Consider the following 17,132-nt stretch of genomic DNA (forward strand, 5'->3'; position numbering starts at 1 on the left):
TCTTGGTTTTGGGTCTAAGATAGAGTGAGAAAGAGAGGTTGGGAGCCTGCCCTGTGTGGCAGACGACCAGGGACTTTGCCCCACCGGGACGCCTGGAGCAGGGAAAGACCGGGAGAGGGGCAATATCTCCCCTGGGCGCAAGAGGGCAGCCCCCCTGGATTCTATCAGGGGCCACGGATGTGGAGCTGGGAAGCTCAAACCTGTGGGAGTCTGTGGCCACCACCAGGGGGCACCTGGATGGTTCCTGAGCCCTGGAGGACAGCACTTCCTCCACACCAGGAAGTACTGCCGAACCAGGAACTGCGCACGCCCGGAGTGCTTACCGGTGCAAGGGCAGCACTTCCGCCACACCAGGAAGTGCGGCTGGAAGACCATCACAGAACACCTGGAGCACATCCAGGGCAGGATAAAAGGAGCCTCCTCACTCCATTTGGAGACCCGGAGTCGGGAGGAGGAAGACAGAGCCTGCGAGAGAGGAGTGGAGGCGGCTGAAGAGTAGTGAAAAGGACTGGGTTTGTGAATTGTGCACGATATTGTGTGTGGTGTTGTGAATAAACGGTGCGTATTTTGGACATCGTGAGCCTCAGTGTCTTGTCTGTGTCTGGGCTATCTTTCACACCCGGACTGCACCCACCACACGACAAACCACCTCAGGATCCCAAATTAGGACCTGAATGCAGCCGTGCAACACCTCAGCACCACACTGGTTCAACTTGAACGGAACAGCGTGAGGTATTTTTTGCAGTGGCTGGAGTGCCAGTCCTGCCAAACCAGCCCCCGAGTTTGCCCTGCAAATTGGAGGACCTGCTCACAGTGCTGGATGCAGATTAACGTCATTGGTATTATTGTCGTGGTATTATTATGAATATTATTACTATATGCATTACAAAATACTTTCTAATGGATGGTGTCTTGCCCACATTAATGCTGAGATCCACATCTATCACTTATATTTTAACCCTTCATAGACAGGTAACACAGCTCGATTCTAATATTATTGCTTCAAATGTATGGGATGTGCCACCTGTTGGAATGACAAAACACAATGCATTTTATTACTACAAGCATTACAAAATACTTTCCAATGGATGGTGTCCTCAAACATTATTGCTGAGGTCTACCTTGATTTTGTAGATTAGAACCTAGCTTAGATGGGTAGCACAGCTTGCTTCTAATATTATTGCTACAAATGTTTGTGGTACGCCATCTGTTGGAATGATGAATGCAAGGCATTATATTACTACAAGCATTACAAAATAATTTCTAAAGCATGGTGTCCAGTAAACATTAATGGTGAGGTCTATGTTGATTTCTTAGATTTGAACCTGTCTTAGACATATAGTACAGCTAGCTTCTAATATTATTGCTACAAATGTGCCACCTGTTGGAATGACAAAAAGTAATGTATTTCATTACTACATGCCTTCCAAAATACTTTCCAATGGATGGTGCCCTGCAAACATTAATGCTGAGGTCCACATTAATTACTTAGATTTCAACCCTTCATAGACAGGTAACACGACTTGCTTCTAATATTATTGCTTCATATGTATGGGATGTGCCACCTGTTGGAATGACAAAACACAATGCATTTTATTGCCACAGGCATTATAAAATACTTTCCATTGGATGCTGTCCTCAAACATTATTGCTGAGGTCTATCTTGATTTCTTAGATTAGAGCCTATCTTAGATGGGTAGCACAGCTCGCTTCTAATATAACTGTACATGTTTGTGATGTGCCATCTGTTGGAATGACAAAACACAATGCATTTTACTGCTACAAGCATTACAAAATACTTTCCAATGGATGGTGTCCTCAAACATTAATGCTGAGGTCCACATTAATTACTTAGATTTCAACCCTTCATAGACAGGTAACACAGCTCGCTTCTAATATTATTGCTTCAAATGTATGGAATGTGCCACCTGTTGGAATGACAAAACACAATGCATTTTATTGCATATTTTATGCGTATTACAAAATACTTTCCAATGGATGGTGTTCTCAAACATTATTACTGAAATCTACCTTGATTTCTTAGATTAGAACCTATCTTAGATGGGTAGCACAGCTTGCTTCTAATATAACTGTACATGTTTGTGATGTGCCATCTTTTGGAATGACAAATTCTAGACATTTTATTACTACATGAATTACAAAATACATTCCAATAGATGATGCTAGATGCAGGTTAACGTCATACCCAGGTGAAGGGCCTTGCTCAAGGGCCCAACGGAGTGGAATCACTTCTGGCACTTTTAGGGTTCAAACTTAGCCTCAGAGCCACCACTCCGCCCACACAGTTTAGAATCTAAATAATCAACATAGTCCTCAGCGTTGACATTTGCAGTGCACCATCTATTGGAATGTATTAGTAATGCATGTAGTAATGAAATGCATTGCGTTTGTCATTTCAACAGGTGGCGCATCCTAAACATTTGCTAGTAATCAAATGCACCCCATGGATGCCAAAGGACTGGCAATGGGGACTCCAGCCAGGTATGTATGCTTGACTGCACAAGGCCTGGATGGGATAAGCAGAGGACCTGCCAGATTTCAGAAGGAAGCATTGGGGTTTGGCCTTTGTCTTTTTTCCTCCTGTGGGACACTCTTTTCACTTCCAACCAAAATAAACACCATTAGGAACAGGACATTCCTGCCATGATTTTTGATTTTTAAAACCTTTAATTTGATTGCTGTGATCATCATCATCATCATCATCATCATCATCATCATCATCACTGCCACCATGCTAATACAGGCGTTTTAGTGGCAGGTTTATCAGATTTAAAGTTTTGGCCAACTGTTCCTGAAAGCTGCTTTTCTGCAGCTCTATTTTATCTGCTCAATTTCAAATTTGATATAAAAGAAACTTAAAGAATCCCAGCACGCAGATTACGTCTGGAAGGCAGGCATGAGGTGCCATCCTTACAGCCTGCCACAAATTGAAAGAAGACAGAAGTGAATATTTTGCAGCAATCTTCTTAAGAAAAGAGACAGCCGGTGTTTTTTGACGGCATGCGGGCTGACATTAATTTTACACAAGCTCGATTCTTGTTAGACCGCTTGGCAGATACAGTAACTCAGTTTCCTGACTGCACATTAGGTGCTTGGCTGACATTTTTTTTTTTTTGACTGCCATGAATCCTTGATGAGAGATAAAAAAAAAAAAAGCAGGAAAATACAATCTGGAAATCATAAATTATTACCTGGCCTATCACCTCTAAAGGGACGATTACAAAAAAAGGCTTAATGGAGTTTGGAGACCTTGTCAACATCACAGCATCATTATGCCTGCCTAATTGACGCAGCTTATTCCGAAGGCCTGTACGGTGATCGGGGAGATCTCAGGATTTGGAGTAAATCTCACACTCTGCAGGAAAATAACAAATGCAGCTTTGACGAGTGTGGAGTCACCCAACCGAATTCTTGATTTATTGCTCTTTCTGAATTATTTATGACAGAGAAATAAGCTCACAAGGAAAAAAAAAAAAAAGGTATTATGGAAAAGAAAGGAAAAAAAAAATCAAAAACAACAAAAACAGGATTGAAAATGAGGTTGCTATGGCAACACAAACATGCCAGTCAATGAAAAGACAAAGAAGATCAACGTGAGTTCTGTTGCGTGAGAGGCAAACGTATGTGTGAAGTCAAAGGAAAACCAAGACGGACACGCAGAGCAGCCTGATTTAACAAAAATCTGAAACCGTCGTCAGGCCCAGTGCTGATCTTCACTAAAGTTCCACTGTGGATTCAGAATTGCATCGCTGGATCATCGACTTTGTATATTATACCTCAGATCACTTTGCCAATTTCATCATGATGATGTCTCTTGTGGGCAGGTTTGTTGGTGATGTGTGAATCAGCTCAGGTTAGGTTGGGGAGCAGGCGCTGGTACATCATGTTACTGCACCTAAAACACGACGAAACAGCCCGGGATCCCAGTTGGCAGTCCCCTCCAGGCAGACAAGTGGTCCAGTCCCACCCTCTGGAAATGACTCTCTATCTGCCGCAGCCAGATGTTACGTGGGCGTCCCCTTGATATTGGTCCTGCCACTCGGGTCTGAGCCTGATCACCATCAGGGAATGGTGCCACATGGCCGTAGTGCCGTAACGGACGCTCCCTCACAATGCAGGTAATGTGCCTCATTTGGGACTCCATGAGCAACACAAAGTCAAACCAGCGGTACCCAAGGATTCTCTGAAGAGACACAGTACTGAAGGAGTCCACTCTTCATCTCAGGTCACTGGATAGCGTCCATGTCTGGCAACCATATAGCAAGACAGGAAGCACCAGGACTCCAAAGATCACCCTCGGGTAATGCTGTCACATGGCCATAGTGCCGTAATGAACGCTCCGTCACAATGCAGGTAATGTGCCTCATTCAGGACTCCATGAGCAACACAAAGTCAAACCAGCGGTACCCAAGGATTCTCTGAAGAGACACACTACTGAAGGAGTCCAGTCTTCATCTCAGGTCACTGGATAGCGTCCATATCTCTCGCAACCATATAGCAGGACAGGAAGCACCAGGACTCTAAAGACTTGGACCTTCGTCCTTTTGCAGAGGTATCAGGAGTGCCACACACCTCTTTCCAGTGACCTCATGACACCCCACCCATGCTCTCCCAATCGGGCCCGCTGAAAATTCTGGGAAGAGCAGGTACGATCAAGGTGGTGTCCTCCCTAGGGATCTGAGGGGCGGCTGCGTGATGAGCGTGAAGGAGGACAAGAGGACAACTGACCCCGAGCGGTCTGGCTGATGCCAGTTAAGACGGGGGTCGGGAGGACCACCAGCTGCGTGAGTTATAGGAGAGCTGGGGAGATGAAGAGGGTGCTGTGTTGGCCTTGTCCACGTCAGGAGAAGAACAATGAACTGCCTGCTGTGACACTGGCTTTAGTCTTCCTTTAAATCTGTTTCTTTTTCTTATCTTACAGATTTTATGGATTATTTCTTGATAGTAAGCTCTGCACTTTCTTTTGGATACAAACACTGTTTTGATTTTTATTGTTTAATAGGTGCATTGGCGATCCTCAATTGTCCCTAGTGTGTGCTTGGTGTGTGGGTGTGTGTGCCCTGTGCTGGGCTGGCCTTGCAGTGGTTCCTGCCTTGCGGCCTTTGCTGGCTGGGATTGGCTCCAGCAGACCCCCATGACCCTGTGTTAGGATAAAGTCAGTCAGTCATTTTCCAACCCGCTATATCCCAATACAGGGTCACGGGGGTCTGCTGGAGCCAATCTCAGCCAGCACAGGCCGCAAGGCAGGAACAAACCCCGGGCAGGGCGCCAGCTCACCACAAGGCACACACCCACACGCCAAGCACACAATTTAGAATCGCCAATACACCTAACCTGCATGTCTTTGGACTGTGGGAGGAAACCCACGCAGACACGGGGAGAACATGCAAACTCCACACAGGGAGGACCCGGGAAGCGAACCCAGGTCTCCTAACTGCGAGGCAGCAGTGCTACCACTGTGCCACCGTGCCGCCCGTGTTAGGATATAGCGGGCTGGAAAATGAATGACTGACTGACTGACTGACTGACTTGCACTACCGTGTTTTGTCCCCATCTGCCACGCTCATTCAGTTTCTGTTATCGACGGTGTCGGGTGCAAGAGGATCCCAAATGGGAAGACGGAGCTCGGAGCCGTGAAGCTTTGTAACTGCTACTGGACTTTGGGTCTTTTAGGCCCCTCGGGCTGACAGCTGCTAGCATTGACTCACACCCCGCAAACATGGAGTCGTACAGATGGCAGCAGTAACTCCATTGTCTGGTGTGAAGCAACAGAACTGATACGTAATAAAATGGATTACTCTTGTCCTTGGCAGCTTTGACCAGTGATATATTGTAAAGGAGTCCTCTGAGAGAAAGATGACAGCTCGGCACTCTCCCACCCAGCCTGGCCTGAGCCCCCCCTCCCCCAAGCCCGACACAGTTACCCCCCCCCCCTTCTGTTCATATAGTGTATCCTAAACGAAGGAGGGATGATGATGATGAATGAACCAGCGAGACATTTGCAGGATTTGATTTACCTCACGATGGAATCAATTTCTCTCACCCTGGTAGATTTTCTGAAGGATTTCCAAAGCCGACCTGTTATCAATATGAAACGATAAATTCCGCTCAGTTTATTTTTTAATTGTTTCTCCCAACACCAGTCGTGGAGTTATTTATTGTTCACTTTGCTTTTTTTTTTTTCTATAGCAGACACAGCAAAGGTCAGTCGGTGGTGATATTGATTTCAGGCCGTTGTGTGCTGCAACTCTAAAGGCTGTCTGTCTAAGCAGATAGTGATGGATTAGCGGGGCGCCGAGGGCACGACTTGCACTTCTCTCTTTATGTAACGGTGCCTGCAACCATTTCTTTCTTTCTTTCTTTCTTTCTTTCTTTCTTTCTTTCTTTCTTTCTTTCTTTCTTTCTTTCTTTCTTTCTTTCTTTCTTTCTTTCCACTTCAAAATGAAAATTAGGAACACCTACAATGTCTTAACCCACTATTGCTGTATGCTGTGGAAACATTCGTAATGACCAAAGCTTTGGAGAAATCAAACAGTTGCAGGTAGCGATCAACAACTTTATAAAGGCAAATCTACAAGAAGTGACAACAGACAAGGGCAGGATCTGAGGAGAAGCGTGGGCAGGGCATCAAGTGCAAAATGGAGGAGATGATAAAGACAAGAGAGCAGAATGAAGGGATGCCACAGTGGACCAAAAAATACAAAACACAACAAAGGATTGTGTGGGCAGCCATAGGCACCATAAGAGGAACTGCGGTGGCGCTGGGCACTGACACGCTGATGCGACTTCATCATTCCAGCACCTTTTTTAGAGAAGCAATGATAACAATGATATTATTCGGAAACATGTGGAAAAGTGAATTTTACATCTTACACACTGAACATTCACACACAAAATAATTAATCTAAAGAACAGTAGAGCATAGAACACTATGTGAGATACATGACACCATCTGAAAAATAAACAAACAAGCAATAAAAATAAAAAAACAGAAACCGTTTAAAGTACAAACGGCTCATAGGAAAGCAGCAACTTGGAAGAATAAGAAGATTGTGCCAGGACTCATTTGGAGAATCACTGAGCTGTAGGAAAAAAGGCGGAAATCACAAGAGACTGCAGAGGAGGAGGCAGAAATTAATACGTGTTTTTAAAAGTATTTAGGGGATGATGTAACTTCTGTTTTATTCTATTCTAATACAGAGACTACAGAGGAAAAAGTAGAAGTAGAAATTAATAAAAGTTTTTAAAAGTATTCAGGGCATAACAACATGTTTTACAATAGACAGAAACAGCTTAAATATTAAAATGGAATAGAAGAAAATAGAATATATGTTTATATACATATACTTTGAAAACCAAGGAACTCTGTGTTTCTATTCAATGCAATTATTACCAATCTATTTTATTTTCTATATTCAGGGTATAACTTAAAATGTTACACAATAGATGGAAGCAGTTTAAACAATAATAGTAAAGAATAGACCACACAGACACACACACATACATTTTCAAGTAATATAGAATATATATATCCTATCCATGTAACTAAGTATTTATATTCTATCCCATTAGTAAAGTTCTATTCTATTCTATTCTATTCTATTCTATTCTATTCTAATACAGAAACTACAGATGAGGGAGCAGGAAGGAAGGACTATTACACAACAGCTTAAATAGTAATAGAATAGATCAGAATATGTATACTATTTCAAACCCAGGAACTCAGAATTCCTATTCTATTCCATTAATAACATTCTATTCTATTAGGGGTTTTCAAAATATTAAGGGTATAACAGTCTGTTACACAACAGATTGAAACAGCATATTAATAGAATAGAATCCATATTACTAACCGAGAATAAACCGGATATGGACGCAGGTACATGGCATGCCCATGGACGCAGGAGACATAGTGCGCAGGCGCCGACAGCGAGCGAAGTCTGATCCACCGAGAACGAAGGAGTCACAGCTCAATAATGAAGGAGCTCAACTAACATAAATAAGAAATGAGGCAACGCGCCCATAGGTAACCACACAGCCACACAATAAAGAGGATTCAGCCCACTGCCCCAGAGTGAAACAGGAAATACTACGGAGTCCACAAAGGTCCACAACACACAGCATAATCAAACCCGAGATAGTACGGAAAGCGCAGGCACCTACAATGCGTTTCTAAACCATAGCTCACCACCGCAAGCGAATTCTGATACACCACCAAAACCGAAAGAGCTCTACTAACGGAAATACGAAATAAAGCAACGAGCACAGACAATATGGAACCCAAACCGTCCACACTACACAGCATAGTCAAACCCGACATAGTACGGAAGGTGCGGGCGCCTACAACGCGCGTCTAACACACCCCAGGCAGACCATACGAGATGGTACAGAAGCCCCAGAGATAAGGACTCCACAGCATATGTGAATCACATTACAGTAATACAATAATATGAGTGCTCACAGACAAAACAAACACAACAGGCTTTGGCGTCCCGCCCCACAATCAAACCGGACAGAGTACGGCGTCCCCAAACGTCCACAAAACACAGCATAGTCAAACCCGAGATAGTACGGAGGGCGCATGCGCCTACAACGACTACCACATGAAACACACACACGGCACCGGAGGTATAATATTAGCTCAACTAACCTACAGATGTCGTAACGGTGAACATGATACATATGAGACAATTACCAGGACAGACAATAATCTCTTTCAAATCTATTTCGGGTTACCCAAGACCAGGGGTTGGTGAGCGAAGCGAGCAGGGGGCGGAGCCCCCCTAGTAGAATAGATCATACACACATACATTTTCAAGCAATATAGAATATACATTCCTTAGCACAGTAACTTGAGATTTATTTTCTGTTCCATTAGCAACAGTCTATTCTATTCTAGGGCGGCACGGGGGCGCAGTGGGTAGTGCTGCTGCCTTGCAGTTAGAGGACCCGGGTTTGCTTCCTGGGTCCTCCCTGCGTGGAGTTTGCATGTTCTCCCCGTGTCTGCATGGGTTTCCTCCCAATGGCTTAAGGAAAAACAATAATCTGCACATTTGCACTTTAATTTCAGTTTTAGTGTTATGAATAAGCAAAGGTGAAGAAATACCCCTTCAGAAACACGGCACACAGCTCAGATTCCACGATCTATCAATATTGCAAAATAGGCCTCCTTCAAAATAGAACTTTTATTTGCCACTGTTATTCATGGGCGGCACAGTGGCGCAGTGGTAGCGCTGCTGCCTCGCAGTTAGAGGACCCGGGTTTGCTTCCTGGGTCCTCCCTGCGTGGAGTTTGCATGTTCTCCCCGTGTCTGCATGGGTTTCCTCCCACAGTCCAAAGACATGCAGGTTAGGTGGATTGGCGATTTTAAATTGGCCCTAGTGTGTGCTTGGTGTGTGGGTGTGTTTGTGTGTGTCCTGCAGTGGGTTGGCACCCTGCCCAGGATTGGTTTCTGCCTTGTGCCCTGTGTTGGGTGGGATTGGCTCCAGCAGACCCCCGTGACCCTGTGTTCGGATTCAGCGGGTTGGAAAATGGATGGATGGATTCTATTCTATTCTAATAGAGAGACTATAGATGACGGAGTAGGAAGGAAAGACTTTATCTATTACACAACAGCTTAAATAGTAATAGAATAGAATAGAATAGAATATGCATACTATTTCAAACCCAGGAGCTCAGAATTCCTATTCTATTCCATTAATAACATTCCATTCTATTAGGGGTTTTCAAAATATTAAGGGTATAACCAATGTTCCCTCTAAGCTGAGCGCGTGAGCGATCGCTCACACGAATTCAGAACGTCGCTCATACTTCCCGCACGATCGCTCATTCCGATGCCGTCGCTCGTACTTATCGCACGATCACTCACTCCAAGGTGCTCATAAATTTTTGGCTTAAACAAAGTGTCGCTCATAAACAATGTTTTTTGCTCACTATATGCTACTCCTTAGAGGGAACATTGGGTATAACCATCTGTTACAAAACAGATTGAAACAGCATATTAATAGAATAGAATAGAATAGAATAGAATAGAATAGAATAGAATAGATCATACACACATACATTTTCAAGCAATATAGAACATACATTTCTTAGCACAGTAACTCGAGATTTATTTTCTGTTCCATTAGCAACATTCTATTCTATTCAATTCTAATACAGAGACTACATGTGAGGGAGCAGGAATTAATAAGGGTTTCTATAAGTATTCAAGATATGACTTGACCAATTACACAACAGTCTGAAACAGCTGAAATAGTATTAGAATAGAATATACAGTATATAACGATATACATACAGTTTCAAACTTATGAACTCAGGATTTCTATTCTTTTCCATTAATAACATTCTGTTCTATTCTATTGAGGGGTTTCAGAATATTAATATTAAGGGTGTAACTTAATGTGTTACACAACAAACAGAAACAGCTTAAACAATAGAACTGAATAGAATAGAACAGATCCTACACATATACGGTTTATTTTCAAGCAATATAGAATACACATTCCCTAGCCAAGACTCTCAGGGTTTCTATTGTATTCCATTAATAATTCTATTCTATTCTAATATTGAGACTACAGATGAGGGAGCAGAAATTAAAGTATTCAAGGTATGACTTGATCTGTTACACAACAGACTGATACCACTTAAATAAAATTAAAATAGAATATGCATCCTAATATTTTCTAGCCCAGTAGCTCAGGATGTCTATTCTATTCCATTATTACAATTCTGTTCTGTTCTATTCTAAAACTGAGGGTGAAAGAGAGGAGTCAAAACTTAGAAAAGGGATTTCAAATTATTCAGGGTATAACTTAATCTCTTATACGATAGACAGAAGCAGCTTAAACAAAATAAATTGTATGATGCATGTATTTTCAATAATTAGGCTCTCAAGATTTCCATTCTATTTCATTAATAATGTTCTATTCTATTCTATTTTTAAAACAGCTTTTAAAAAGTATTTAACATATGAACTGAAACAGCTTAAAAAACATTACAATAGAATAAAATAGAATAGAAATCCTGTCTTACTGGGCTTGAACATGGATGTTTTGATCAGATATTCTGTTCCGTTAAGACCATTCGATTGTCTTGATCTAATCCTGGCATCGGAGAGTGCTGACGTGTTGCGCGTTGATTAGCACAAGTAAGTAAGTAAGAATTTCTCTGCTCTGTACGCGTGACAATTTTGACCCTACGCCCTTATAAACCTATTAACTCATTTAAAGGGCCGAGGATCCCACCGGTAACCCCCTTTAATTAGCCTTTATTTGGAGGGTATTAGTGAGTGAATTCAAAAGGACGGGTATTAGTCATTGGCTGTAAGGTCAGCCATCTTCTGCTGCTATTCTGTAAATAACAGTGTCGTAATTCTTTCACTATTACCTAATACATTTTGTTTATTCTAAAGTTTTGGATCGTGATGATTTTAGCCTCACTTTCATTTTGTTCCTCTGCCTTGTTATTGAACTTGTAACTTTATTTTACATTCATAATTTTGCTCTCAAATGAAACCAATGCTGTTTACCTAATGCAAAGGTGTTTATTTCCTACCTGGAAGTGTTTACATGCATTAATTCTACAGGCGTCTGTCTGTCATTTATTATTTAACTCTAGTAAAAAAAATCAAATCACCAGATTTATTTCCTCTCCCAAGTAGATGTTTTGTGGGGCTGGTACTACGATCCCCTCTGCCAGTTATGGTGGCAGTCTTGGTGATTACAATCCTAAAGATGCATCAGAGACAGAAAAGGAGCTGACAGCACCACCGCGCATGGAGTCTCCACATCCTCGACCTCTTCTGTTGGTGAGGAATGGCAGAGTGGGGGCAGCTTCTTGGGTAGAGAGGAGTTTCTCTGTGCCCACCCTCTCAGCTTTGACAGTCCTAAATTCAGGTGGTATTTCATGTTGTGTTTGGAAGACTATAACAATCAAAATAATTAAATAAATAAATAGGGAACAAAAAAAGCATGGCAAAGGCGCTATACATTGCAAAAAATGCATATGCAAAAACAAGACATGAAAACTTTAAATGGGGGTTGTTTTGAATTTATTTAGCAAAAAAAAAAATCTGCCAATGGGGTGAGCAAAATTTACTTGACAAGATTTCTTAAAGTAAGCCAAATAATCATAAATGCAAATTTTTTGATAAGTCAATAATTCTTACAGTAAGGAAAACAAAATTTTATGCCATGATATAAGTACTTCTTACTTGCTTAGATTTCATTTTTTTGCAGTGTACAAATACAATGTATTATTGATTTTATCATTAATGACATGTTTATTTATTTGTGCTTAGTTTTTTTATTGTCACATTTCACTGCACTTGTATTTATTTCTTTCATTTGAAATATTCCCCCATCACTGGCACACTATACCATTATTAAAATGGCTGCTCCCCAGTCCGCTTGCACCAAAGAAGAGCAGCCTGCTGTGATCTGTTTTTATGTGGGGGAGAATGGAGAATCGGGAGCAGGGGTCCGTCATCGACTCTCAGCACAGCGTGGGAGTGACCTTTTGCCTCACATGGATTGACGTGTTTACAACTGGCAACGTGGAGGTCACAGACAGAGAACGATGAGGCCACCGCTGTGTCTTTGTGTGCGTGACTGAGATTCCCAGTTCCAGGGTGCATCTCCAAACTTGGGACAGGCTCCCCGGTGACCCTAAGTGACATTCAGCGAATTACAAAACCGGTCGGCTGAATGTTTCCCCTCGCCAACTTTGATTGTTATTTACTTACGGCTTTTGAGTTCCTCTGCGGAATATCTTACATGATATTTCATTAAACATTAAGAGTCCAGAGTGCAAAGGCTGGAAAGATAATCATGCTATGCTTCAGAGCCACGGTTTTTATTATACTTTGTTTACAGCAAATGGCTTAAGGAAAAACAATAATCTGCACATTTGCACTTTAATTTCAGTTTTAGTGTTATGAATAAGCAAAGGTGAAGAAATACCCCTTCAGAAACACGGCACACAGCTCAGATTCCACGATCTATCAATATTGCAAAATAGGCCTCCTTCAAAATAGAACTTTTATTTGCCACTGTTATTCATGGGCGGCACAGTGGCGCAGTGGTAGCGCTGCTGCCTCGCAGTTAGAGGACCCGGGTTTGCTTCCTGGTTCCTCCCTGCGTGGAGTTTGCATGTTCTCCCCGTGTCTGCGTGGGTTTCCTCCGGGCGCTCCGGTTTCCTCCCACAGTCCAAAAACATGCAGGTTAGGTGGATTGGCGATTCTAAATTGTCCCTAGTGTGTGCTTGGTGTGTGGGTGTGTTTGTGTGTGTCCTGTGGTGGGTTGGCGCCCTGCCTGGGATTGGTTCCTGCCTTGTGCCCTGTGTTGGCTGGGATTGGCTCCAACAGACCCCCGTGACCCTGTGTTCGGATTCAGCGGGTTGGAAAATGGATGGATGGATGTTATTCATTTATTTGGTCACTTTCTGAATCCATTTTTTCCACCACTTTCTACCCACCCATCCACCTTCTAACCCTGCTTATTCAGAGCAGGAGTCGATCCCAGCAACCATCGGAAGCAAGGCAGGAACAGATAGATAGATAGATAGATAGATAGATAGATAGATAGATAGATAGATAGATAGATAGATAGATAGATAGATAGATAGATAGATAGATAGATAGATAGATACTTTATTAATCCCAAGGGGAAATTCACATCTCATCACAGGACGTGTGCCACTATCTAAATAATTGTTTTTTTCTTTTTTTGTATGGCTTTTGTCTATTGCTTACACACAAGGCCAGATTAAGACCCCCACAGGCTCCTGGGCAACTTACAGTAGCCCCTTAACAGAGGAGTTGATTGCTACATTAAATGGTTTCTTATTTGTGATTTGAATACAAGGCTCGATCAGTTCATTGCAACCCCGGGGTCGCACCTTCATCGTATTGTGTTTCGTTTCATTGATCTGGAGAAGCGGTCTTAATGAAAAAGCCCCCTTGCCGTCATGGACCCCTGGGGCGTACACCCAGAACACCCAGATGGGGTGCCCCTTTACTGTCTCTACTTAGCAAACTCTCTCACACATTTGCCAAAAATGTATGAAAACCAAATAGATAGATAGATAGATAGATAGATAGATAGATAGATAGATAGATAGATAGATAGATAGATAGATAGATAGATAGATAGATAGATAGATAGATAGATAGATAGATAGATAGATAGATAGATAGATTTTGGTATAGTATGCAGGATCAGATAGATAGATAGATAGATAGATAGATAGATAGATAGATAGATAGATAGATAGATAGATAGATAGATAGATAGATAGATAGATAGATAGATAGATAGATAGATTTTGGTATAGTATGCAGGATCAGATAGATAGATAGATAGATAGATAGATAGATAGATAGATAGATAGATAGATAGATAGATAGATAGATAGATAGATAGATAGATAGATAGATAGATAGATAGATAGATAGATAGATAGATAGATACTTTATTAATCCCAAGGGGAAATTCACATACTCCAGCAGCAGCATACTGATAAAGAAAATATTAAATTAAAGAGTGATAACAATGCAGGTATACAGACAGACAATAACTTTGTATAATGCTAATGTTTACCCACCCTCCCCCCCCCCCCCAAAGGGGAATTGAACAGTCACATAGTGTGGGGGAGGAACGATCTCCTCAGTCTGTCAGTGGAGCAGGACGGTGACAGCAGTCTGTCGCTGAATCTGCTCTTCTGTCTGGAGATGATCCTGTTCAGTGGATGCAGTGGATTCTCCATGATTGACAGGAGTCTGCTCAGCGCCCATCGCTCCACCACGGATGTCAAACTGTCCAGCTCCATGCCTACAATAGAGCCTGCCTTCCTCACCAGTCTGTCCAGACATTAGGCGTCCCTATTCTTTATGCTGCCTCCCCAGCACACCACTGCGTAGAAGAGGGCGCTCGCCACAACCGTCTAATAGAACATCTGCAGCATCTTGCAGCAAATGGCACATAATGCATTGCATTTATCATTCCAACAGATGACGCATCATAAATATTTGCGGTAATGCATTTTATTTATATAAATGTTTGTGATGTGTTTGATGCGCCATCTGTTGGAATGACAGAAAATAGTTATACTGCAATGTATATAAGAAGCAAGCTAAATATATCCTTATTTTGTACCATGTTTCTCTTGCTTTAATATTTCTTCTATGGTTATTGTAGGGGTAGGATTAATGTATGAGCTGCAATTCTAAAAAAAAAATAAACACATTTCCAAGGAGTATGTGTCCCCCTGCTGGATACAGCTCTAGGGAACAATAGCACTGTTTATCTCAACACTTAAATAAAACAAAATGAACATGCTTAATCCAATTATAATTAAATTGAAATAACACTCATGTATCAGTGCATGTGATGTAAGGCAGGAGCCCGGTGTTAATGGGACACCACCACCTCTCACAGTGACAGTCATTCATTTCAGGTAGAATGTTTCTTTAGACTTTGGATTCCACAAAGCCAGATTAAGACCCCCACAGGCCCCTGGGTGACTTATCCCCTTAACAGAGAGTTGTTTGCTGCATTAAATGGTTTCTAATTTGTGATTTCGGTACAAGGCTTGATCAGTTCATCAAAACCCCCCCGGATCGCACCTTGATCGTATTGAGTTAACAGATGCTCATTGGTTTCATCAAGCTGGAGAAGGCCCCCTTGCTGTCATGGACCCCTGGGGTGTACACTCAGAAGGTAAATCTGCCCTTAAACTTTCTCTACTTAGTAAACACTCTCACACGTTTGTCAAAAATGTACACAGCTGTGCAGAACATTAAGCTCAGTCACACACACAGGCCCGCATCGACATGGCAAATGCCTTCATCAGAGCTGACCGAGGGCTTACGTTGTCTTCCGTTAGTGCACATCTGGATGTCAGCTATGGATGTGCATGATGAATTGGAGTACCGTGAAGTCCGAGCAAGATGATCAGCACAAGCCAACATCCTTCTGTGAATTTCACCCGATTACTTGATTAAGTGTAGGAGCCGATCCTGGAGTGGGGGCGCTAGTCCACCCTACACAAGGTACCAGACTCAAGATGAATCGTCGGCAGCATATTAGAGGGGTTCTTCTGTTTAATTCTTTAAACAAAGGAAAACAAAACAAACACATCCTGGAGATAATTTCTACTTATTCCGGCAACGTGGCATACTTTTTCAGCAATTTAATCAACATTGGAAACACTAACTAAGCAGTGACTGGGTATGCAGAATAAAATGCCCCCAGGTCTGTCAGTAGACCTGACACAGTTGAGCTCTAAATTGAAATGAACCGAAATGCAGTGATCAGCGTGGGAAGAAGGTATGTAATGTGGTCGAGGAAAGCACTGCAAGTTCAACAAAAAGAAAATGCTGGGGTGCCAACCCAGTTGTCCACATCTAATTCTGTGAGCAAGCAGTAACAATTAAGGGCCGCTATGCGCGCTAATGCCAGAATTCACATAAACAAAATAAGAAAGCCATCAGGGTAGGTCCTGGTCAGGGTGAAAGGATCTCCATCCTGTGGTGTGTCCTATTAAAGACTGAACACCTCCTTCTGGCAGCTGTGGGCTTTATAGGTGGAGTATAGAAGGGGCGGAGTCAGAGTGTCCTGACTGGACGCCTCCTCTCAACATGAGGAGGTGTGAAGGTTACCCCCTCTTAGCCCGGAGTGAAGGTGCCTACTTGAGATGAGCCACAGATGCATGGCAGCAGATACCCCATGTCCCCCTACCCAGCAAGAAGCGGGGCAGGAAATCCTCATATTGAGAGTTCATATTGCTTTGAATCAAGGGGACAACCCAGCTGGAAATCCGACAGAGAGTGGGCTGATGAGACGCACTGTTTCATTCCTCCCGAGAAAAGTCCCGGCAGCCGAAAAGTTTCGCTCCGGCAATTTCTACGATGCTTCATATAAAATTGATAAGAGTTCATTAATATGCGAGTCTGAGGGAAGCTTATTGACTGCTGCCTCACAGGGTAATTAATTTAATAATAGAATGAGTAAAGTGTGCTGATCAAAGCGTGGCCCTGTTTTACATATTAATGAAGTCCTGGGAATCGCATATGAGGTGTATCCAGTTGATGGAGAATCTTTAAGTTATGG

This window comes from Erpetoichthys calabaricus, chromosome 17 (assembly GCF_900747795.2).
Source record: "Erpetoichthys calabaricus chromosome 17, fErpCal1.3, whole genome shotgun sequence".
Lineage (NCBI taxonomy): Eukaryota > Metazoa > Chordata > Cladistia > Polypteriformes > Polypteridae > Erpetoichthys > Erpetoichthys calabaricus.